General features: G+C 44.8%; 1 protein-coding gene across 1 annotated transcript in view; it reads left to right on the forward strand.

The window, feature by feature from the left end:
• Mdm1 (Mdm1 nuclear protein) overlaps positions 1 to 24,578 on the forward strand; it is a 59,073-nt gene that overhangs the window by 4,955 nt on the left and 29,540 nt on the right. The window contains exon 2 of the mRNA XM_060378104.1: positions 24,467 to 24,573. The gene's annotated coding sequence lies outside the window, so the exon portion shown is untranslated. The remainder of the gene's footprint in view (positions 1 to 24,466; positions 24,574 to 24,578) is intronic.

Below are 24,578 nucleotides of genomic sequence, written 5' to 3' on the forward strand. Positions count from 1 at the left end.
TATAGGATGATACAAAGCATGGAACTATAGGTGAAGAGAACTCTGTTAATAAACAAATCCATATGAGGTTCAAATCACAGCTAGCTCTAGCTCAGTACAAAAGTCTTAGTAGTAGCAGTGGTGTTTAAAAGAGACATTGAGGTCAGGATCGACTTTTTGGTCTGGGCATCGTTCTTGTCCTTCAAATATAATAGACCCTAGACAGGGATCCTTCTCATTATATTTCAACTAACTTACATCTATGACCAGATGCTATCCTTCCATGACACCAAAGATATATATTTGCTTTGGGTAGTATTATAGAAGACATTTATTTTGATTAGCAAAAGAGATTTTTGGTTATAAGCACTGAGAGGCAAGGACAGGTCTCTTGAGGAGAATCTCCAAAGTCCCTTTGAGGAGCAGACTTTATATCCCTCCTAGAGAGGAGTGTTTCCTGGGGTCAGGACGGGGTGTAGGGCAGTGATGGTGTGGCTCTCCTTGGTGCCCTTCGTCTTTAACAGGAAGAAACCGAAAGCCTTCGGTAGTCATCTGGCTTCCACTCACAATGCTTTCGATGCCTAGGTTGTCAGAAGGTTTCCCAGCCAACTTTTCTGCCAGTTTCAAAGTTAAATAGTATTTGGGGCATGCCACCTAGTGGTGACAGCTTTCGGTTTATTGCTCACTGGAAGAAAGTAAATCAGGCTCAGGCAAGTCAAAGTCTCCTTGAAAGTCACAGGAGAAAGGGTCCAGCTAGGGTGGCTGGCATAAGCCAGCGCGTAAGTCAACCTTTCTGTGGATCTGAGACAGAAAGAAAAGGATGGTTCAGTGCCTCTCAAGCTCAGAAACCCATAGGATTTCCCGTGGACTTTGATTGCCTGTGGCCTGCCTGGCCCAGCTATGGCCCCACGTCCTTCAATCCCAGCACATGCCTGGTAGAGGACAGGCTCCTTCACAGGGAGTCTCAGCTCTGACTTAAAGCTTGTCCTTTCTCTGACCCCGATTTCCCGAGCCCCACCCCTGTCCTGTGCGTCCTGACTGATCCTTACTCTGAGTGCATTTCCTGCTGTGCCTCAAGCTCTGCATCCTTTGTCAGACTTTTATTCACTTAAAACTCACCAGACCGTACTTTTTATTACTATAGTTGCCTTTAAATTTTTATATCTATTTTCTGGCTCTAAGTAGAAAAAGATGCATGTTTAATGCAGAATATGGAAACCAGAGAAACTCTTCCCTCACACAGCCAAAAGTGACAGACAATCACCGTTAACATTTTGCCAAAATCCTAACAGACCTTTTCCTCTTGTTATGAGTGTGCGTAGCTTAAAAAAAAGGATGTAAAATACTTTTTACTAAATAACGGATCAGGAACATTTGTCATGTCAATGAATAGTCATCTATCCCATGAATTTATAAATGGCATCTTAGTACATACAGATAATTAACTTGCTATTAAACTCTAGGAAAGTGAGGCTGGCAGGCGATGTTTGATTCATGCGCAGGTCCAGTTGATACTCTACTGAGCCTGTGTTCTGCACAGCACTCCTGCTCAAGGCAGTTTTCACGTGCATTAGCAGCCTAACCAGCGCAGCTCCTTCTGAAGTGAGCATTTGCAATGACGTCTTACAGAAGAGAAGTTGAGGGTTGGAGCTGAACAATCTTGCCCCGGGTTGACGGGTTTATACTTGGGAAACACCACTGAAAACTTGGCTCTTGAATCCGTGGACCTGAATGTCTTACTTCCTACACCCCAGGTCTTCGCCAATGCTGGAGGAACATTCTGAGTGCTCTTCTCATCATCCTCATGAAGGAAACAGAGATCTGTTTAGCTAGCATAGAAGAAGGCTTCGGATCCAGAGTGGGAACTGTGGGGTAAGGGAGGGACTTTGTGGATTTTCACAGTCTTAGCAAGGATTCTCGCTGAATTCTTGATGTGTGTTACCTAGTTTTATCCTCACAAGATCTCTAAGAAAACAATACCAACATAATTGCATTCTTCAGCTGGAGAAAATTAAGGGTAGAGAGATGGTTGGTGCCCGGTTGCCTTGCTGGAAGACGGGAGGTTTAACGCCCGCTGTGTTTGACTCCAGTGGCTCTGCCCAGGCCCTGCAGACTTCTTCAGGGCAGCTAATGTCCCACTGTTAACTGTGCAGTAACAGTCACACGTCCTCCCACTGGCTGTGAGGCTGGGTTTGAAGGAGAGGTATGGGACAGATGAATGAAGACCAGTGATGAAAATTGTCCTCAAAAGTGTCATTTGCCATAAAAAAACAACACATGAGAAAAACAGACCCACAGTATTTTTTTTTGTTTTGATGCAAAATGTTTGCAAAGCAGTGTTGAGTTGTTGATAAAATGGAATTTTTTTTTTGTTGTTCTCTTTAATGTAAACAAAGGAGAAATAGAAGTCACTTTGTTAGAAATAGGGTTTTTCCCTTCCAGTGCTCCAATGGACATTGATAATACATTTTCTAAAAGAATTTGCTCCAAATGTTCATTACAAACACCAATAAAATGGTGTTCCTGGGTATTATTACCTTATACATTCACACTTGCAGAATGAAACAAGCTTTTGGACATAATGTCCATTTAGACTGGTCTCACTTTGGACCATTCTCTCAAAACTGATGAACAGTACTCCATGCTTCTTAAGAGTTATGAAAATGAATGCACAAACACCGAGAGACTGGGGATGGCCTGGAAGGCTGATATTAGTAGCTATGACTGTCACACCCTCACTCCTACTCTGAAGTCATCAAGCTCTGACGGTGACAGTTCAGTCATCACCATGGAAATCAATGACCTATGCTGCCTCTTCTTCTGGGTCCTCCTTTCCCCCTAGGCAGCGCTGTGGGCTTCCGACAAGGTGACTAACTCCTGCTCTAGCCGTCTTTACATTTCTTCACTTCTTGGCTGATGATTTCACTGCTAAGCATTTCCAGGAACTGCACCTAACACTGCCCCCAACACATTTATTTCCTCCATGTTATCCTGGGTGGCATGGCTTGCTGTCCCTCTCTTTTCTCCCACCTGGTTCTCTTTTTCGCCTTGCATTGTGTGTAGTCTGTGCTGCTCCAACATGATGCTCCTCATCCATATTAATACCTTCACGGAGAAGCAGAGTCAACTTAATGTTATCAGCTCACTGCTACTAATTACCCAGGTTTCATTGTCTGCACTTCAATTATTAAGAAATGGCCATAAGCACATTGCTCTAATTATAATCCTTGAAGACATCAACATCAAACACCAGCCTCTTTCTGCAGAGACTTTAGATGGATGTTATACCAAATTTCTCTGCTTGCTTGTTTGTTAAATCAGGGGCTCCTATGAACTTACCAACCCCCTGCCAGAACCTGCCTGAGTGCCAGGATTACAGGTGTGTACCACCATACCTGGCTCTAAGTTATCTCTAGAATAAACATTTTGTATATGAATTGAATTTGAAGGAGCAATCTGTTGTTCTTTGTTCTCTTGAAAGATACTTGGCGTGTAAAGACAAAGTGTCCTTTGTACAGCGGCTAATCCAGAGCCATGGGGCATATTAATTAGCTAATGTGTATTTTAGGTGGGGTTTCCCATGTTATATCAAGTGGTGTTCAGCTAATTCACGGAGACCTGCCCTGTAGAGATGGAAAACAGCCATATTGCCTCGAGGGCACCGGAAGTGGTTCTCCAGTGGCCGTTAGTGTTCACCAAGTTAGTGGTGAGTTGTCTCTACCCCTCCTCCCCAACCTCCCCACTCCCATATAAGCAAGCTTCTAGTGTTCCTACGTGTTGTCTTTCTCTCCTTTTCTCCTTCTCTCCTTGTGTATCCCCCATCTCTTGGTTATTGCTGCAAATAGCTCCCCTGGATCTAAAACAAATCCCCAGGCTCTGCTGTACCCAGTCTTCCCAGGGCACAGATGACCAAAATCAGGTCGGATGAAGCTTCATTTAGTCCTTGAGTTTTTATAGCAACGGAAGAACTAGACGGAGTTAAATCCAAAGTTAAAACTAGCTGAGTGTTGTGGTACACAGCTGTAATTGTAGTACCCCAGAGGCCAGAGGCAGAATTGCTTTGAGCTTGAGTCCAGACTGTGCTATATAGAGAGAGCCCATCTCAAACAAAACAAAACAAAACAAGACAGAGCAGCTCCAAAACTAACCAACCAGCCAGCCAAACAAACTATCAATGGGATTATAGTAAACCGTCTCTTTGATGGCCTCTGTGAGAATCTTGTTCTTAAGAATGAAGGACAGACGAGTGGCCATGGCTTCCAGGCCTCACAGTCGCCCAGCTTCCTTCAGCTTTGCCTACACCCCCCTTTCTGCTTCTCTCCCTGCATGGACCTTGCAAACTTCCAGGTCAGCCTGACACCAGGAATCTACATGGAAAAATTAATACAATGTTTGTACGCGTACACACACACAGAGACACACACACGCAGGGGCCGGAGAAGAGACTCTTACAGATTGGTCTGAGTAAAATATCAGAAACAAGTTGGATAAATTGCAGCTCCATCTGGATTATGTTGCTGCACATGAGGTCACTCAACTGCAACCAACAATACCATCACTATTGTGTCACTGTCGTCGTGTGTTTGCAGATGATTCAACATAATTCCATAATTACTTTTGCAGATCTAGTGTGATACTTGGAGCTTGATAAATATATATTATGGCTTATTTGTTAAGGTAGAATTTGACAGTATAAAGAGTCCCAGCGTGGTGGAAACTCTAGGCTGGGAACATAGCAAATGTTTTCTTTTCTTTGTAAAAGTAGATTATTTTTTAAAATTTTCATAAATAGAAGCAATACAAAGCTCCAGAGAACACGGGCCATTGCACTGTAATTCTAGATTTTCTTGCGAACAGGAGCCAAGTGTTTGTTAGAATTTAAGAAAAGGATATCAACTTACCTCCCCCTGAGGGGAGAGCAGCCTTGCCAGGCCACAGAAGAAGACAATGCAGCCAGTTCTGATTCGACCTGATAGGCCAGGGTCAGATGGAAGGGGAGAAGACCTCCCCTATCAGTGGACTTGGGGAGGGGCATGGGAGGAGATGAGGAGGAACGGTGGGATTGGGAGGGAATGAGGGAGGGACTACAGCTGGGATACAAAATGAATAAACTGCAATTAATATAAAACATTAAAATTAATTTAAAAAGAGAAAGAAAGAAAAGGACATCAATATAGATGAGGTCATATTTGAAGTCAGTGCAAAAGGCTGTCCTACCACATGCCAAAGGGACAGTGTCATTCAAGTCAGGAAAGTTCCCTGAAGAGATTATGCCCTACTTTGTTTTGTCTTTCATGATGGTGTATAATTGCTGCCTTTGTAGACTGGATAACTACGTCAGGATCAAGTATTTTCAGTCTTACTTTATTGCAGTCTTTGGTTTCCTCAGAAACATCTCTTGAACATACTAGAATATAATACATATATCTGTAGAATATAATATTATTATTTTACTTATATTAACTAAATGTATTCTTACACTTATCTCACAAGATAGGTATTATTTGTGTGTGTATGTATGGGTGTATGGGTGTATGTGTGTGTGTGTGTGTGTGTGTGTGTGTGTGTGCACTCATGTTTCTGGGGAGGCCAGAGGTTGACATTAGGTGCTTTTGTTGATAAACAAAGTATAATAGGTGGTGTCATGGTTAATCTTGTGTGTGTGTGTGTATATGAGCTTGTTTTTGAGTGTGTGTATATTAATGTGGGTGCATTACATATTTGGGGGTGCAGAGATCAACTCCAGGTGCGTCCCTTGATCACCTTCTACCCTATTGTTTTGAATCTGAGTTTCTCACTGACTTTGGAATTCATCAACTTGTCTAGGCTGGGCTGGCTGGCCAATGAGTTTTAGGGATCTGCCTGTTTCTGCTCTTCTTACCCAGTATTATTGGCGTTACAGATACAGAACACAAAACCTGGCTTTCATACAGGTGCAAACTCCTCATGCTTGTACGGCAGGCACCTTACTCACTGGCATTTCCCTAGCCCACGGGCACTGTTTTTGTGCCCATATTACAGATGGGAGGACAGGTGGGTAGAGGTCAGTGAACTTCCCCAAGATCATACAGATAGTGTAGCAGAACCAGGATTCCAAGGCAGGAAAATGACTGTAGCTTGTGCTAAAGTACGGTTCAGCAAATCCTGTTCTAGCTACAGGTTAGTGGGGAGGGGCGCTGCCAATCTGCCTCACAGTTAAAGAAATGAGCTAGTGCCACAACCTCCTGCTACTTGAAAACTTCCGCAGGAATCGCCAGGGAGGAGGGATGATCTATCCACTTTTACTCTATCATGGTAAATGCAGTTTTACTTCGCAGGAGACTAAATGATTTGTCTCCCTTGAGGTCGTGAAGCTTAAGAAAGGAAGATCCTTAAGGGAAGAAGACTGGGGTCTTATGTATTTAACTTGAAACAAGCTGGACCAAGACCAGCTCAGATCAGGCAGTATTTGTACGTCCTGTCTTATAGTTAACACCTCCAGTGAATGGGAAGCTAATGGGTTCTTTCATAAGTAGAGGGTGTTGATCTTATGGAAATGAGACCGCCTCATGCTGTTCTTCCCATCATTTGACTGGCTACTCATGGTGAGATAAAGCTCAGTGAGCCAGATGGACTCAGTGGAGAGAGGTAACAATCACCGATTAGCTCAGCCCCTAGGGAAGAAGCAGGTGACAGGATTTAGACAGGAAAATGAACCTGCGAACAAAAGATGGTGTCATTACTTGGAGCCAGGGTGCAGTTTAAGTTCCATCAGCTCCAGTTTCCCAGGCAGGTCACTCATGAGGACAGTTCTGCCTACTCCATTTCCTTAAGAGGTTCTGAGCTCTCCATCAGGGCCTCTGCATGTTAGGTGCTTTCTGTGATTCGTCCAACCTCCCTGAGCTCCGCTAGTTCTATAAAACTCGAGAGTGAAAGCACTGTATGGTAATTTAATGAAATGATACACTTCAGGAGACAAAATGTTTTCGAGTTCCTCTGTGTCTGTGTCTGTTGGGGAAGAAAGGAAGATGACTCACAGGCCAGTCCTTTGGGACCAGTCAGAGTCTTGATTACACCTTGGTTCCTGGCTGTCTTGTGGAGCAAACACTTGCACATTCATATACCCAGGAGGACTGTAATGATTGCATGTAAAGATTACAGGTTCCTGGATTGAACTTGGGTATCGGCTTTTATGAGAGACCACACGGGTGTCAGGCCAGTGGTAGACAGAGTCTTTTCTGTTTTTCCGAGACAAATAAGCGATATGAATCTACTTTAGTGTGCGAAAGTAGTCCCGAAGAAATCAGATGGTGACGACTATGTTTACGGCAGCTAGCTGAATGATAGCTGCAGTGACAATTCCCAGGCCTAGGAGAAAGATGACACGTGGGGGTTTCAGCGTGTTAAACAAATAAGCCGTCTATGTCCCACGGCCCATCCAGGTGTATGTTATGATGTAAATGATTGGTAGTAATATTTGACAGGGTTCATTCTGCTAAGCCTATAAATCAAGCTGCTGGCCTTAAGCATCCATGATGCTCTCTGTTCTGGAAAGCTGCAAAGTCAAAGGTACTTGATAAGAAAGCACCAGAAAGAGCCCATCTGTTAGCTATTATCACGTTTCTTTTGAACATACTGTACAAGCTGTGCGCAGGTACAGAGAGTGTATCTACGGAGATTAAAAACCGTGGTTACATCAGCACACACCTCTCTCTGGGGAACCTCACGCCTTGCTTTTGTAACGTGCATCTGCTTCCTGTGGCTGTGTTTTGCTTAACCTGACGTCTGCTTTTGGAGTCTGTGGTGTCCTGAGTCTCTTCTGGGAGCCTTGGAGAATGTAGAAGCTGCTGAGACAGAAGAAATGCTAGAGGCGAGTGTAGAATGTGTGCAGCTGCTCCAATATCCCTTGGTACAGAGGTTTTACTGGAGTAGGATGATATATAGATGGCTTTTGTTTAAACCATCTTGTTTGCCTTTTAAAAAGCATGTCTCAGCCTTCCACCCATATGGAATCCATCTGAACTTAAAAACAAAACAAAACAAATCATTCAAATACCAATGACTGGGGAATAATCTTTTTTAAAGTAGCAATGTTTCTTACTTACTCATTTCACTTTAAAGGTTAGCAAAAATACCCATTTTAAGGGTTTTGAAACTAGATTTTCCAAGCCTCCACGGAGCAGGAGAGAATCAGAGCAGATACCGGAGAGCTGACCTCTCTCTGGGCAGAGTTTTCTGGGCTAGCAAGCCACTGCTCTCTCCCTCTTCCTCAGCAAAATGTCAAAAGATACAAATTCCCACTTGGGTCACAGGAAAATGACAGAGTTGTTCAATCGTGTGACTCACCAACGCAGCTTGCAGTCTTCTTTCATAGGCAGGAGGTTGCGCCCAGTGTGGGGAGCCCAGCTTTGGGGCTGTAACTTTGGGTGTTAGAAAACAGGCAGCTCTGGCAGTATTCAGGACTTACTTAGCTCCCCACACTCATTCCCAAGGAGTGAGGCCCTGCGGTTCCGGTAGGTGTGGACAGGCTGCCACTTGGGAGGCATTTGATTCATGTAATAAGGACACAGGTTAACACAGAGAGTCATTATTTGTACATATTCAGAACTGTTCCTGATGACAACACTCAAGATATGCTTGAACACTGCACAGCACACCACATCTCATGTGTGTCTTCCTCTAGGGCAGGTCAGTTACCAATTAAAAGGGTTAACTTACTTCATGGCATACTTCATAGTTGAGAGTGATTCCCAGTGAGTGATGTCACCTGCAAAGCAGGGAGAGGGCCCCCCCTTTATTTAGAATTAGAGATACAAAGGAAGGACAAATTGCATCGTAAAACAATAGAATCTCACCTTCTTTCCTTCAGTTTACAACAGGGAAACATAGTCATTTTGTGGTGCTGGGGAGAGAGTGAGTCTCTGGACTTCTTTCTGGTGTGGTTACGCGGTAGCCTTCCTGGTTTCTGTCTGGCTTTGCCTTCCATATCTCAGTCTATGAGGATCACTTGTGGTTGGTGGTTAATCGGGACAATTTACTTGACCTGTCTGGGCCTCAGTTTTCTCGGTTGTAAAATGTGGCTAGTAGTATTTCTACTTCCTGGAATTATTGTAAGAACAAAGCAAGTTAAGAGATGTAAAAGTTAGAATAGAATGCAGCATGTAGAATACTGTAACATTATCATTATTACCATCAATGTGCACCAGGTAGGTGCCTGGTACCCCAGAAAGCCAGAAGAGGATGTTAGATCCTGTGAAACTGGAGCTCACAGATGATGGTGAACCACCATGTGGGTGCTGGGAATTGAGTCTGGGTCCGTTCAAAGAGAAGCCAGTGCTCTTAACCACTGTGCCACCTCTCTTGCCCGCCTTTCCTGATATTCACGGCTTTGGCGGGTGCAGTGCAGCCGAGGTTGAAGAGGGGCTGTGAAGGGTAGGAAGCATCGGACATTTCTAGCATCATATGCTATGCACAACAGCAACTCCATAGCCAAACTCTGAGCAGTGACATGTAAGCAGGGCAGAGGCTGGTTTAAGGTAATACAGTTGTAGAAAGAATGAGGTCAAGTGGGTTTTTGCACTTCAGGGGCAAATGGGCTGAGGTGGGCTTGAAGACCAGGCAGACTGAGATAAGAGGAAGATGGTGAGGAGGGTGATTCAGATATGAACATAGAAGAACCAGGCAGGTCAGAAAGTGAGAATGGCGTTGGTGCAGTGGGCAGACAGGGTGGGAAAGTGGGGCCTATTCTTGTTGTTATTGCTCAATACTGGGGATTAAACATCAGCTTATGCTCAGCAAGCACAGTACTACTGCGATATATCCCTAAGCCTTTAAAAATATTTTACTTTTTATTTTGAGACAGCGTCAAATTGGGTTGACGAGGCTAGCCTTGAATTCACCCAGGCTAGCCTAGAACTTGAGATGCTCCTGATGAAGCCTTTGTTTGGATCAACTGGGAATATAGGCCTTGTCTGGGGCGGGGGGGTCCCTACCTGATACAATGAAACAAGAACACTGAAGAATTTGAGGGAATGAAAGGGCAGTTATCGGGACCTAAGGATTTCCCGGGTTGGGAGTGGAGCTCTGAGCCTGTAGAGACTGCCTGTCTGCCTGTCTCACTCTCTCACTCGCTCACATGTTATTGTTCTAGCAATCCTGGGAGATTTGGGTCCACTCCACCACAGCAGGGTGAAAAATGAGTGACAGTTCAAAGGGGGAAAATACAGTAGGAAAGACCAAGGCCTATCGGCTAACTGATTGGATAATAGACTTGAAGCAGAGGCCAGGTCAAGGATTACTGCCAGTGTTCAGTGCTGTGGGCTTGGGGATTTGAGATAAATGGGAAATGGGCTGAGCACTGACTCAGGGCAAAGAAGTGACCGAGAACTTGCTTTTGTAGAAGTTTGTGACATTATCACTATCTCCTCTAACAACAGTGAACTGTCATCATTACTGTGTCCCAGGCACTGTTCTCATCAGCTCATTTCTTCCTCTTGGAACCCATGGCAACAGGTACTACAATTACCCTTATTTTACGAAACCTAAGTTCAACACAACCCCAGGATCACACGGTTAGATGGGTTAAAACTTGAGCCACCCGAATCCAGACCTTATGGTAGTCCTAGGCTTTGCTTGGCACACTCTGGCCAGAAGTGACATGGAAGGTTACAGGAGGTAACCTTGGAGCCTGCAGGGTTCATGGTAGGGATTAGAATGAAGGAGCATTTTGTAGGAGGAAGGTACAGAAAGGAGAGACACTGTGAGAAGTCAAACATGGGGAATGGTGCAGAGCCCCAGGAAGCTGAAGGAGGTGAAAGGCCAAAAGCTTGATTTGACCGGCTTGTTAAGCATGGAGAGAGAAGTCAGTGCCGAGGAGGAAAGCTTCCTCTAGGCCAGCAGGGGTCAGTGACTGTTTAGTCACCAAACCCAAGAAGAAACAACTGGGTGGCCAAATGAGGGTTGCTTTCGCCATCTCTCCCAACACCTAAATAAGACCGAGCTTAGTGCTGAGTCCAGCATGGCTCCAGGGATGGGCCTGACTTGAATTTACAATGTAACTGAGGATGACTGAATTCTTCCGTCTCCTGCCTCAGCTTCCCAAGTGCTGGGATTACAGTCTTGTGCCATCACGGTGTGGGGGCCCTGCTGGTGTTCAGGACTGAACTCAGAGCTTCCTGCACCTAGGCAAGCACGCTACCAATTGCACTTCGCCCCCAGCATGTGTTCTCATTCCCCAGTAAGCCAAGCTTGCTCTCATCTCAAGACCCCTCTCAGATGCTGTTCTCCTTCATCTTGATTCACTCCTCCAATAAGCGTTTGCTGAGTGCTTACAATGTGGCTGCGATCGCTGTAGGCAGTTTCTACATGCTAGCAAACAAAAGGGACAGAGCTATGTGGCCTTTTGGTTTTCAGAATCTCATCTGATCAGCGTCTCTCACTCCTCTCTGCTCAAGCATCACTTTATTATAGAGACACCTTTGGTGATGCCCTCACTTAAAACACTGATCCTTGCTGCTCACCTCACCATCCTGTATTTGTTTCACTTGGGTCATTATATGTAGTAGAGCAGAGGTTCTCAACCTGGGGGCTGACCGACGCATTCACAGGGGTTGTCCGAGACCATCAGAAAACACAGATATTTACTTTATGATTCATAACACTAGCAAAGTTGCAGTTATGAAGTAGCAACAAAAATAAATTCTACAACATGAGGAACCATATTAAAGGGTCACAGCGTTAGGAAGGTTGAGAATGCCTAGTGGAACCAGCTGACAAGTCTTATTTCCTTCTGTCTGTCACCTCTCTAGTCCCAATACAATCCAAGCTCTATAATAGCTTGTTTTAGTCCCTACCACCGTTCCAGAACAGGACTCTGCATATGATAGGTGACTGCAAATACTGAAGGAATGAATTAATGCATGTATTCAGTGGACACTTGAAATTTGGAAACTCATGTCTTTATTCTAGGATGATTGCTTGTATTGTTTCTTTAGTCATTTTTCCCATATCCTGTTTTCTTTCCAAACTCCTATCATTATATCAGATTCTGGACATTATCAAGTGTCCAGACTTTTAGTAAGTTCATATTTTTTTTGTTTTGTTTTATCAGGTAAACTCTTGCCATGTTTTCCTGGGCTGTCCCCAAACTCCTGTCCCCAAACAATCCTCCTGCCTCAGGCACCCAAGGAGGTGGGACTGAGGCAATAATTCCAGTGCCCCTGGCTATTTTGAAAACTCTCACCCACTAATTTTAAATTCCACAAACATATGTTCAGTTTCTAAGAGTTCTTTTGTACTTTCCTGCTATCTGTCTTGCGTGGCTATAGTCACTTCACAAGCTAGACTGAGTAGGGTGAAACAGACTCAGGATCCTCTTTATTCTTTCCCATGGCTCCCTGTTAAACCTATTCCTGGCTGAGAACCTCCTCCTCTCATGTAGATCTCAGACATATCAGTCCACTGGTCATTTTAGGGACAAGGCAATGATTGTTAACATACCCAGATGACATGAAGCGCAAATCCAGTTCCCTCTTTCCTTCCCTTGACTCAGTCCTGACAGTCACGCCCACTCGGGGCTCTGGTTCTGGAAGCTGGGAAACATACATAGCATGCCTGCAGTTCATGACATAGAATAGCCTTGATTCTGAGCTGAGGTTTCTCAGAGCACCAACACACACAGTATGACAATTTGTAGAATGCAAAAGGCTTTGTGTATTCAGAACAGAGGCCTCAGTGAAGTCCTGGGGTACAGCTGAGCCAGCTCTGTCGGAAACACTTTGGGGGTCATCATGCTTTGATTTTGAATTACCTTTGTTTGTTTGTTTGCTTGCTTGCTTTTAATCATTGCTTGTTCACAAATCTTTTATCATTGTCGAAATTTTCCTGATCTCCACATTCAGTCGGATGTCCACAGTTCAGGAAGCTGGCTCTTGATGCCCGTCCTCCCACACAGTTTAAGGAGCTGAGTTAAGATGTCAGCTTCTCTGCACTCAGGGTCAGCCACTTTGGACCCAGAGAAGAGCATGTCTGATTGCATGCGGGTTGATGCCCCAGGTCCCGCCTCTGAGAAAAAGGTATCGGACGGGTCTGATGCTCTTTGGGTGGATGACACCTAAATGAACATCTGTACAAAGTCCCAATTTATTTCTAATATCAGAGATCAGACCTCTACTCTTGCCTGATGCGTCTAAAACAAAAAGGGGGAACTGTAGAGAGCTGCGGAATGCTATGCCTTAAAGATGGAGCTGGTTTCCGCCTTCCACCTTCCTGATGGTGAGTGCTCTCTGTCATGGACAACTCCACATTTGGCTAAGGCTGAGGATCTGGCTTGCTTCCATGTATGTGGACCTATCTGCATTGCCCCCGTGGCACGCCTGGGTTGGCTACCCAGAGGCTATTTAAGCTGTGGGCTGGCTTTCCCCGGGGTCCGAGGATTGTTCAATGTTCCTGAATAAACTGCATTGAAAAAAAAAAAAAAAGATGTCAGCTTCTTGCATCCAGAGCCTGAGGGGTTAGTGAGAAAGGGGCCTTTTGTGACTCCCGCTGCTAGTAACCTGATGATTTCCTTTGAGGCGGCAGGTGTACAATTTGCTGGCCTTTTCCCTGGCGGCATGCTTTGGAAGTCTGCCCACTGAGCACCCCCCACCGCAGCGACTTCGGTGTGGGTGGGACCGTACCTCAGGACTGTACCCTGCTCTCAAGTCTGGGCCTCTGGCAGTGCACTCTGTGTCAGAGTTCCCCACCTGGCAACACTATTAGCCAGGTTCAAATACAGCTCCAGGCTTTCTCCTGCTGTCCATTTTGGCACACAGAGAAACCAACCCTCCCTCCCCCCACCCCCCGTTTTTTGGGCTAAAGAGTATCCATTCCTAACACACGGCCTCTCTACTTTCTGTGGGTGAGCCCGCTACCTCAGCCACAGCCTTTCCGTACTGCGGAGCAACTCCGTGATGACTACTCCGTTTCAAAAGTCCAGAGGACGCTGATCAAGCTTTCCTAAGGGTTTCCTTGGTGGACTTCACACTCAGCTTGTGGTTGAAGGGAGTGCCATGTGGGACACAGCCTCTGGCAAACCTAGTGAACTGAGAACTGAAGGTACTGTTTTTCTCTAATCAGAGGAAGATGGAGAATTTTCTGACAATAGATCCCCGTGAGCTATCTGATAATTCTCTTCCTAGGAAGGGAAGTGGAAATGTCCGGGTTGGGAGTGTGTCAAGGGAGGCACGTGTCCCTAACACATCATTTTAGTCTGCAGATCTGTATCTCTTAAAATGTTCTAAGGGGGACTGGAGAGATGGCTGCAGTTTAGAGCACTGGCTGTTCTTCCAGAGCACCTGAGTTCATTTACCAGCACTGCCATGGCCGTTTGTAACTACACTTCCAGGGGTCTGTATGTCTCACATGGACATACACGCAGGCAAAACACCAATGCACATGAAATATAAATAAATCTTTAAAAATAAATGCTCTATAAGAGTAGAAATGTATGCCCCTGATGCTCACAGAGACAGCGTCATTATGTTAAAAGAAGCATTAACGGCAGGCAGTCAGTATTTATATCGATTTTGAAAAGTTGTCCAAAGTATGACCCTGGGCATTGGATAGGTTTGGGTTTGATGTTTAGCTCTGCAACCACCAGCCTGTAATAATCTTAGGCAATTTATTTAATGTATGAGATTTTTCTTTTTCAAAAAACAAAACAAACAAACAAACAAACAACAAAAAACCCAAAAATGGTTATTGTGAATGCCTACCCTCTATATAGTAGAGAGGTCTCTTTGCTGGTTGGCTCATTGCCTTCAGGAACAGTCCAGTCTGAGGCTGGAACTACCGTTCCCAGAATCCTCTTTTCGTTTGGTTCTGGGTTTGTGTTTGTGATGGAAACATTGAGTCTGTGACTCATGCAAGACTTGGAAGACAGAAGTAAAGGCAGCTGCTGTTCTTGGGATGCCCATTGCTGAGGCTGACATCAGCTACGGTTTCCATGGACCTGGGAGCTCACAGCCCTTTCTATTCCCTCACTGAGTGCTAAGGGGAGGATTCCCAGACTCCAGGAGCTGCTTTCTCCACTCACAGTCCAGGAGTCAGGCAGAAGTCTTCCGTGGCCTCTCCTCTTGTCTTCCTTTGTCCCACCTTCCAGACTTTCACTCCTAAAACATCCCCCACGCACCAGTGTAAGCTTGGATTGATGTATGAAATCCCAATTCTGATACAGCACCAACGGTCTCAGGATGAGGAGCCATTGCTTCCCCGGATAGTAATGAGCATAAAAGCTGTTTATCAGAATATCTGTTAGAATCATCAACAACGAAAAAACAAAGCAGAAGAAGCTTCTTTTATATTCTGAAAAAAAAAAATATCTCAATTACTTATTGACACTCACTGGAGCATTACTAACAGGAAGAGGGATGATCTCAGGAAGGGCAAGAAAAATGCAGCCCTGACCCACAGTTATGAAGTGCACATACATTAACTACGAGGCAAAGAATGAGTTCAAAGTTTATGTTGGCTCGAGGGCAGAAATTTTCAAGGTTCTTAGGTCTTAGGGGGTTTTGGATCAGACCCTCTGATAATGCCTTAAGAAATAGCATCTAGAGGTGGGAGTGATGGCTCAGTGGTTTACTTCTTTACTTGCAGAGGACCTGGATTTTGGTTCCCAACACCTATGTGCTAGCTAATGACCACCTGTAATTTTACCTCCAGAAGATCCAAGCACAGGATACAAGTCAGCAAAACTTGTTACATATAAATACTTAGAGATAAATAAATAAATCTTTAGAAACAAATTAATGAAAGAAATATGGCATCTGGGCCCTACACCCAGAGTATATGGGAAAACGACTGGATTCATGGGTTATTAAACTAAAACAGGGGGGTGAGGAGGTGGGAGTGGATCTGGGAGGAATTGTGGGGAGGAGTGAGAGGCAGGTGGTGTATGCAATCAAAATGCATTGTATGAAATTCTCAAGTGATTAATAAAAACATTATATGCGCACACACACACACACACACACACACACACACACACACTCAGCCAGGTGCCATTTTATAAAGTGGCATATGGTTTTATGTGGCCAGAGAATGAATGCTTCCAAATCTACAGTTTGCAATTTTGGAGGAAATGCTCCTGTGAAGGGATGGTGATTTAAGACAATGAGTAATTAGGAAAGAAAAAGGAAGCTGATTTTTAGATAGCAAAAATCATTGACAGTGTAGGTGTTAAGATGAAAGGAATCCCCCCCCCCCATAGCCCAATTTTGTTCCCGTGTCTGTTCAGCCAAGGCACATTTTTTTTTTCAGTCTGGGAGGCTTATGGTAATTTCTGCTTCATTAAGAATTACTTTTCTCAGCCACGGCCTTGTATGGTGAGGAGTTCCTCAGCCTCACTGAAAGGAAAAAGTCCTTGTCAAGAAAACCTGGAGTTTCTCCAAAGGTCCCCAAGGCTGCCACACACACACCTGTCAACAATGGTGTCCTACAGTTCAAAACCTAGAGGGCAAATTAAACTTGACTCATTAGCAAGTCTTAATCACAGATCTGCTTATCAGTTCTAACAGACATTAATGTGAAGTGTCAGCAGCTTTGCCTCCAGACAGAGAGTACTGATTTCATTGTTCAGTTCCATTCCCACCTGTACAATCAGAGATTCACTGGTGTGAGGAAACTGAAAAAAAAAAAAAAAATCAGTCAATGCCTACAGAAAGATGCTGAAGAGCGCATGAGTCAGAGCTGTTCCTTTTTGGAAGATATGGAGCTCAGCAGTTACGATGGGAAATCCCAGGAAGCTGCGAATTGAGAGCCCAGCCACCTGGAGCTTCAGTCTCTTTATAAAGTATTTTGTGGAAGAGGGCAGCGTGTATTCAAAAAGCAGAGGACGATCACTGTGACAATGACCTTGGGTTTCTAAACCAGCTTCACTCTGATCTCTGAAGCAGCAAGAAAGGGGCACAGGGACATTGAGATACAGACAGAGATTTGCATTTTGGGGAGCAAATGTTCGTTACACCTTCCCAAGGAAGGTCAGGTCCCGATGCGCTACCCAGGGCGGAAGAAAGATAAAGGGGGAGGCCCTAGATCAGGTGTGCCTGAGAATGGCATTCAAAAGCAGCTCCTTTGTCCTGCCTACTCTTTAGTCTCTTCTCCATGGAACTTTTGGCAGTAGATTTAAAAGCATCCTCAGCGTATCCAGGTGCTCAAATGCGGCCCCTGCTGTGTTCTCTCCTTTTGTGTGTGATTTCCTGCATCCTTTGTGTAAGTATCCCTCTCCCACGTGAGGCTGTAATCGGCTTTGACAGCAGGGCTGTGTCTTATTCATCTCTGGAACGCCGTTTCCCACCCCTTGTCTCCGGGTGCTTTACTCCTGTATAATTTTGTGTTGTTTAAATAAAAACAAATATATTTGGAAGCAACTACGGGCACGCCAATGTGTCTGCTGCTGTTAGGAGAAGAGATGAAGGATGCATTTGCAAGGCGGTTAGCTCCCGTGTTTAACTGGGTGACACACAAGTGTATCTACCCTTCAAGAGCAAATAAAAGGGTGCCTGAAAGGATTTTCGTTGTTGTTTTAAGTGTTCAAGAAAACTGGCAATGCTGTGGTAGTGTATGTAAATTAGAATGACCCTAGGAAGGACCAGGGGAGGAAGCTAATTTATATAAGGAAAATAGCCCTAAAGGTAACTGTTAATACTGACTCCAAAAGCTGTCCTCTGACCTCTGCAAATACACCTCGGCACACGTGTGCTCCCTCTTTAAAAATAATTTGCATATCTTATAAGTGAGCAGAATAAAAAAAAAAAAAAGAAAAAGTCTCTCCAGCTGCAGCTAATGGGGTTAGGTTCACCCTGTGAATGTCACTGTACCATATCATATGCCACATCTTTTTCCTATATTCTTCCTGTATCTCAGTTGTCGGCAGATCATACCCATACTCTGAGTCTTGCTTTTATCTCCGAGAGTCTTACATGCTAACTCATGGAGACCACCCCTCCCCCCACCCCCCCCTCCCCCCCACCCCACCCCCACCTCCGACCCCACCCTCCTGCCGTGCACCTTTTGTTTTTTCAAGACAAGGTTCCTCTGTGTAGTCCTGGCTCTCCTGGCTCCGGAGACCAGACTGGCCTCCATCTCACGGAGATCCGCCTGCTTCTGCCTCCCTCCCGAGTGCTGGGATTAAAGGCGTCTATCACCACCTGGATGCCTCTTTCTCTTTGAGGACCATACAGGTGTGCGCAAGTCAATGGTCAGTTTCTGTCCTCTGGTTTCAGACTCTGCAAACCACAAGGCCAGGATCCTGTTAGGTTTGCTAAGAATAAACCCTGGAGACAGACTGGGATGCTCCGGATGGACCCTGAGGCGGCAGTCCACTGCAGCTTCCCTTTTCCTTTGTGCCTTATTTGGCCTCACCTTGGCAGCCTCACGCTGTTGCCTCGGAGCATTGGCACCACCTCGGCAGGGGCGCTTTCTCAGAGACCTGTTCCATAGGTCTGCCCTTTAGGAACCTCGACATTTTCCCTTTAATGCTCGAGGCCACAGCTCGAAGCTGCTGCCTAGAGGTACTAGTCCCTCTGTGATAAAAGTTCAGTTTTTTTTTTTTCTAACTTTTTTTTTCTTTTTTAAACGCTAAAAGCTTTTGCATTAAAAGCAACGGAGAAACTAAAGCCCATGAATTTCTCTTTGCAGAATGCCTAGGCAGTTTCTGTTTTCCTTGCTGGACTCTAGCAGATACAGTGTTCCGTGGGGCTGGGAAGCCACGTGACCAGGGGGAGCCAGCCTAGAGCAAGAGTGAGGGCAAGGCGTGTCCAAACCCTGAAAATCTCGTCTTGGGACCGACAGGAATAGGACCATTTCCTCTCTGTATGTCCTAGTGCACTTAGTTAACCTCACGACCCCTGGCCTCTGCCATCCTTGAGGTGGTCACACACCTTGGCCGCCAGGTTACAGGTTAAACTTTCCTCTCTCCTCATAAGGTCAAGTCCAGCAAGCACCTGGAGTTCCTCTTCACGCAAATAAGGCATTCCCAGCACGCTCAGCCCCAAAAGCCTCTACCCACACGGCAAATGTTTAAACAGCCTGTTCTCCCAGTTAAGCCAGCCGCCTCACTGAAGCCTGCTTCTTGAACGCTCGCCATGCTCACCGATGCCTGGGGTCTTCTCACCCCCGGCAGTTCCGGTCTCCGGCTTTTCTCCCATCAGGCCATCGGGATCCACCAGCCGTGTCCTCACCAGGACGGGTGGAAATCGGAGCTCCAACACGCACAGCGATGCTGTGGCAGAGACCTTCAGCGTCATTTCCCCGCTGGGAAAGCCTGTTCTTCCTCCGTGCCTCAGAGGAACCGTCATGGATTTAGCTTGTCCTCTTTGATGGGCACTTGGACGGTCTCGTACTCTATGAGTTGCTATGAGCAGACAGTGCTCCACAGTGCGAGCCTCGTTGCCGTTGACGAAGCAAGTTAAAGGAGGGAGGGTTTGTTCTGGTGCATCATTTAATAAGGGGTGTCGGCTATCGGTGAGGAGACGTGGTGCGAACACGAGGCAGCTGGTCTCACTGTATCCACGTGCAGGACGCAAAGGGAGGCGGATGCTGATACATTGCTGGTTTCCCACTCCTCACTGTTTTTCCAAAATCCCAGCCATGGGCTCCCGCTGCCCATGTTCTCCCTCTCTCTGGAAACAAGTTCAGAGACACACTCAGAGGTGCCTCTTTCTAGGTGGTTGCCAACCCAGTGGAGTTGACAGTGTGACCATCACACCAACCTTTCACTATCGGCAACAACACATCGGACATCCCCCCTCCCTCTTTTTTTGGCAATTCTTTTATTGATTATTTGTGTATTTCACATCATGCACCCCAGTTCCACAGATTTCCCAGTCCTTCCATTTCCACCCTCCACCCTTGTAACCTCCCCCAAAAGAAAAAACAAAACAGCAACAAAAACCCTTGGAAACTATGGTATGTCAAACAACGTGTCCGCTTTTGTTCACACATCATTACTTGCAAATGTTCATTGCAATGAATCACTGGCCTGATCCGAGGCCTCTGGCTTCTGCTATACCATTAATATTAGCCCCTCACTGAAACTCCTCATGGATCCCCTGTTGTTGCACTGAGTCAGGGAGATCCTGCAGCTTTGGTTCTGCAGGACTGTCCCCTTCAAGCACTCCAGAAGCTCATAGATGGGGTCGATGTTAGGGTGAGCCAGCTCAAAGCCCTGGATCTTGACCGGGATGTAACTGAGTTGGTCAACCTACCAGTTCTCCCATGCCCATGCCACCAAGGCCAGCTCTCCTGCACTGCCCAGGTGAGGGTCAGGACCAGCATCAAACAATCTTTTTTTTTTTAATTTTATTTTTCTCATTAGTTACATTTTGCTAATTCTGTATCCCAGCTGTATCCCTCATTCCCTCCCCAATCCCACCCTCCCTCCCTCATCTCCTCCCTGCCCCTTTCCAAGTCCACTGATAGGGGAGGACCTCCTCCCCTTTCATATGACTCCGTTTTGTCAGGTATTTTCAGGACTGGCTGCAAAGTCCACCTCTGTGGCCTAACAGTACTGATCCTCTCTTGGGAGGTGGGGAAATCAAAGAGACAGTCATTGAGTTCCTGTTAGAAATAGTCCTTGTTCCCTTTACTATGGGAAGCCAATTGATTACAGAGCTATCACGGGTCACATCCGAGCAGAGGTTCTAGGTTTTATCCTCTCATGGTCTTTGGTTGAGTGTCCATCTCAGAAAAGACCCTGTGCCCAGATATGTTTGGTCCTTGTGGAGCTCCTATTCTTTCCACATCAAACTCCCCTTCTTTCATATGATTCCCTGCACTCTGCCGAAGGTTTGGTTATGAGTCTTAGTATCTACTTTGGAACACTGCTAGGTAGAGTCTTTCAGATGCTTTCTGCAGTAGACTCCTGTCATACGTTCAATGCATATCCCATTTGTCTTTCTAAATGAGAATAGATCATCATACCCCGTGTCTGCTTTCTTGATTATCTTCTTTAGGTGTATAGATTTCATTATGTTTATCATATCTTTTAGGTCTATATAAGTGAGTATATTCCATGTTTGTCTTTCTCCTTCTGGGATACTTCACTCAGAATGATCTTTTCTAGATCCCACCATTTGCCTGCAAATTTCATGATTTCCTCTTTTTTGATTGCTGAGTAGTATTCCATTGTGTAAAAATACCACAATTTCTGTATCCATTCCTCCGTTGATGGACATCTGGGTTGTTTCCAGGTTCTGGCTATTACAAATAAAGCTGCTACAAACATGGTTGAGTAAATGTTCTTATTGTGTACTTGAGCAAAATTTTGGGAAATGCCTAGCAGTGGTATAGCTGGGTCTTGAGGAAGCACTATTCCTAATTGTCTGAGAAAGCGCCAGATTGGCTTCCAAAGTGGTTGTACCAGTTTACATTCCCACCAGCAATGGAGGAGGGTTCCCAGTTCTCCACAACCTCTCCAGCATGTGTTGTCACTTGAGTTTTTCATCTTGGCCATTCTGATGGGTGTAAGGTGAAATCTCAGGGTCATTTTGATTTGCATTTCCCTAATGGCTAATGACGTTGAACATTTCTTTAAGTGTTTCTCTGTCATTCTATATTCCTCTACAGAGAATTCTCTGTTTAGCTCTGTTCCCCATTTTTTAATTGGAATACTTGGTTTGTTGCTTTTCAGCTTCTTTAGTTCTTTATATATACTGGATATTAGCCCTCTGTCAGATAAAGGGTTGGTGAAGATTCTTTCCCAATCTGTAGGCAGTCGTTTTGTTTTGATGACGGTGTCCTTTGCTTTACAGAAGCTTTTCAGTTTCATGAGGCCCCATTTATTGATTGTTGCTCTTAAAGCCTGTGCTGTTGGAGTTCTGTTCAGGAAGTTGTCTCCTGTGCCAATGAGTTCTAGGCTGTTCCCCACTTTTTCTTCTAACAGATTTAGCGCATCTGGTTTTATGTTGAGGTCTTTGATCCACTTAGACTTTAGTTTTGTGCAGGGTGATAAATATGGATCTATTTTCATTTTTCTGCATGTAGACATCCAATTAGACCAGCACCATCTGTTGAAGATGCTATCTTTTTTCCATTGAATGGTTTTGGCTGCTTTGTAAAAAATCGAGTATTCATTGGTACATGGGTTTATTTCTGGGTCTTCTATTCGGTTCCATTGATCCTCCTTTCTATTTCTATGCCAATACCATGCAGTTTTTATTACTATTGCTCTGTAGTACAGCTTGAGATCGGGGATGGAGATACCTCCAGATAATCTGTTGTTGTACAGGGTTGTTTTGGAGATTCTGAGTTTTTTGTTTCTCCATATGAAGCTGAGAATCTTTTTTTCAAGGTCTGAAAAGAATTGAGTTGGTATTTTGATGGGAATTGTGTTGAATCTGTAGATTGCTTTTGGCAGGATGGCCATTTTCACAATGTTAATCCTACCAATCCATGAGCACGGGAGATCTTTCCATCTTCTGAGATCTTCTTCAATTTCTTTCTTCAGAGACTTGAAGTTTTTCTCAAACAGGTCTTTCACTTGGCATCAAACAATCTTAACTTAATATTTTCACCCTATATAGAGAGGAATGTCAATTCAGAACATGGCTATTCTGGCAAGAGATTACATCCAAAGACCTTCCAGGTCTGTGTGATTCAGCTGGAATATGAACATGCCTTTCATCCAAGAGACAGAGGCAAGCAGATCTTGAGTTCAAGTCTAGCCTGGTATAGAGCAAGTTTTAGGTAAAGAAAAGTTTAGGTCCAAGTATGGTGGTCCATGCCTTTAATCCTAAACAATGAAGGTAAAAGTAGTTTGTAGATGGAAACACCTGTGTTCAAAAGCGAAGTCTAATTGAGTGGCAGGAAAAAGTGACAAATCAGAGAAAGAGTTGATGGAATAGGATACACCCAACTCTCTGGAGAAGAGAGAGGAATGGGAAGCTACTTAAGGGTCAATGTCAAGAAAAGAGAGGAGGTAGATTTTACCAGAACAGTAATAGAGAGACAGTTTGCAAAAAGAGACCTCAGGTGAAGACCGAATGAGCCAGAGAATGAGGAGGAGTCAGGAGATTAGAGCAGGTTGCTGGAGTTGGTTGGAGGCCAAACAGAGCAATTCAGAGGCTGAGACAAAAGCCAGATTGAATTATTTAGCTGGGAGAGGAGTTTGAGCCAAAGCAGCTGAGTTGAACCAGCCAGCTATGAGCTCAGAAAGAACAAGAAAGGGTGAGCTTATTAAGTAGTAAGTCTGAGGCTGAAAACTGAAAACATAGGCCTACGTTAGATTGTTTGGAGGCTAGACGGTTTCAGGAGTAGGCCTAGGTTATTAGAAGGAGGCAGTAAGCCTCGGAGACAACAATTGAAACAAGTAAATAAAAATTGCTTTTACACCCACAGATGTATGAGTCTTTCTATAAGATAAATTTGTAGAAGAGGAATTCATGTATCAAAAAGATTGTCAAACTGTACTCGTTTGGGGTTGTAGGAATTCTGCTTGTAGGAGAAACAGAGAATCTTTCAGAGGGAGGCAGGAAGCAGGCATCATACCCTTGTTCGATCGTGAGAGGTTACTGAGGAAGAGAGAAGCACAATATGAAATCTGTCTTAAGAGAAATTACTTTCTGGATTGTTTTTCCGTGGACTTTGTCCTGAGACCTTTGGAGCCAAGAGAGGCCCAAACAAAACAGCTCTCTGAGATGCTTCATCCCTCACTCCTTAGAGAGAAAGAGAAAGAGAAGAGAGGTCTTCTGTAACATAGCAGGATGTAGCTCTGAGTAGTGGAGACTTAGTAGCAGCTATTGTGATTGTAGCCAGCAGTAACTGTACATCTGTAGGCATTAGAGACAGAGGCAGTGCGGCTGGTTGTACCATGTACAGCTGTAATTACCTGCAGGGCAGCTCCTATAAATTCTTGAAAAACGTGTGGAATTTTTAGGAGTCACTCCATCCTTGTGTGTGTGTGTGTCTGTGGTGTTTTTGTTTGTTTGTTTGTAGTGGCAGAGAAGGCAAGAATTGGTAACACAGAGAGTACCCAATTCATTCACAGGGTTCTTGCCTTTTTTTCCCCCCACCTCTTCGATTCATTTCCTGGGGTTGAGTTTTGCTTAACAGTGACAAAATAAAATTTTCTTCTTTGAGTCCATGTAACCCATCTCTAGCAAACCTGGGAGGTCATCATTTTTTGCCACCTGCCATTTGGTTTTCCTGTCTTTTATTCCCTGCCCAGCAGAGCGTTGTCACAGTCATCATTGTCCTTGTTTAAGCAGATAGGCTTTGTTCTTCACCGTTGCTTCCCCTTTGCATTGTGTGGTGACAAAGTCTTGTGTATAATCAGAGTTGGGTCTTCTTTACCTTGTAAGGTCTGGGCTGGCTTCCTGCAGGGGAGTCTTGTTTCAGGTTCCACTGTGTCTTGCTTGTGCCATTCTTAATTCACAGGGCTGCGATTCTGACATCACCAATTAATGTTAATGAAAGGCCTCCCAGATGCATGGCTGCATAAGACACTTATTTAATATTCTCTTTGTTTTAGATATCAGGTGGCTTCTTCAAATGAATTTTTAAGTATCTCGGTGATGAAGAACGGAGACATCAATTAGGGGCCAGGAAGACAAGCCTGCAGGAGAGGCTTGAAGGAAGGTATG

This window comes from Meriones unguiculatus, chromosome 2 (assembly GCF_030254825.1).
Source record: "Meriones unguiculatus strain TT.TT164.6M chromosome 2, Bangor_MerUng_6.1, whole genome shotgun sequence".
Taxonomy (NCBI): domain Eukaryota; kingdom Metazoa; phylum Chordata; class Mammalia; order Rodentia; family Muridae; genus Meriones; species Meriones unguiculatus.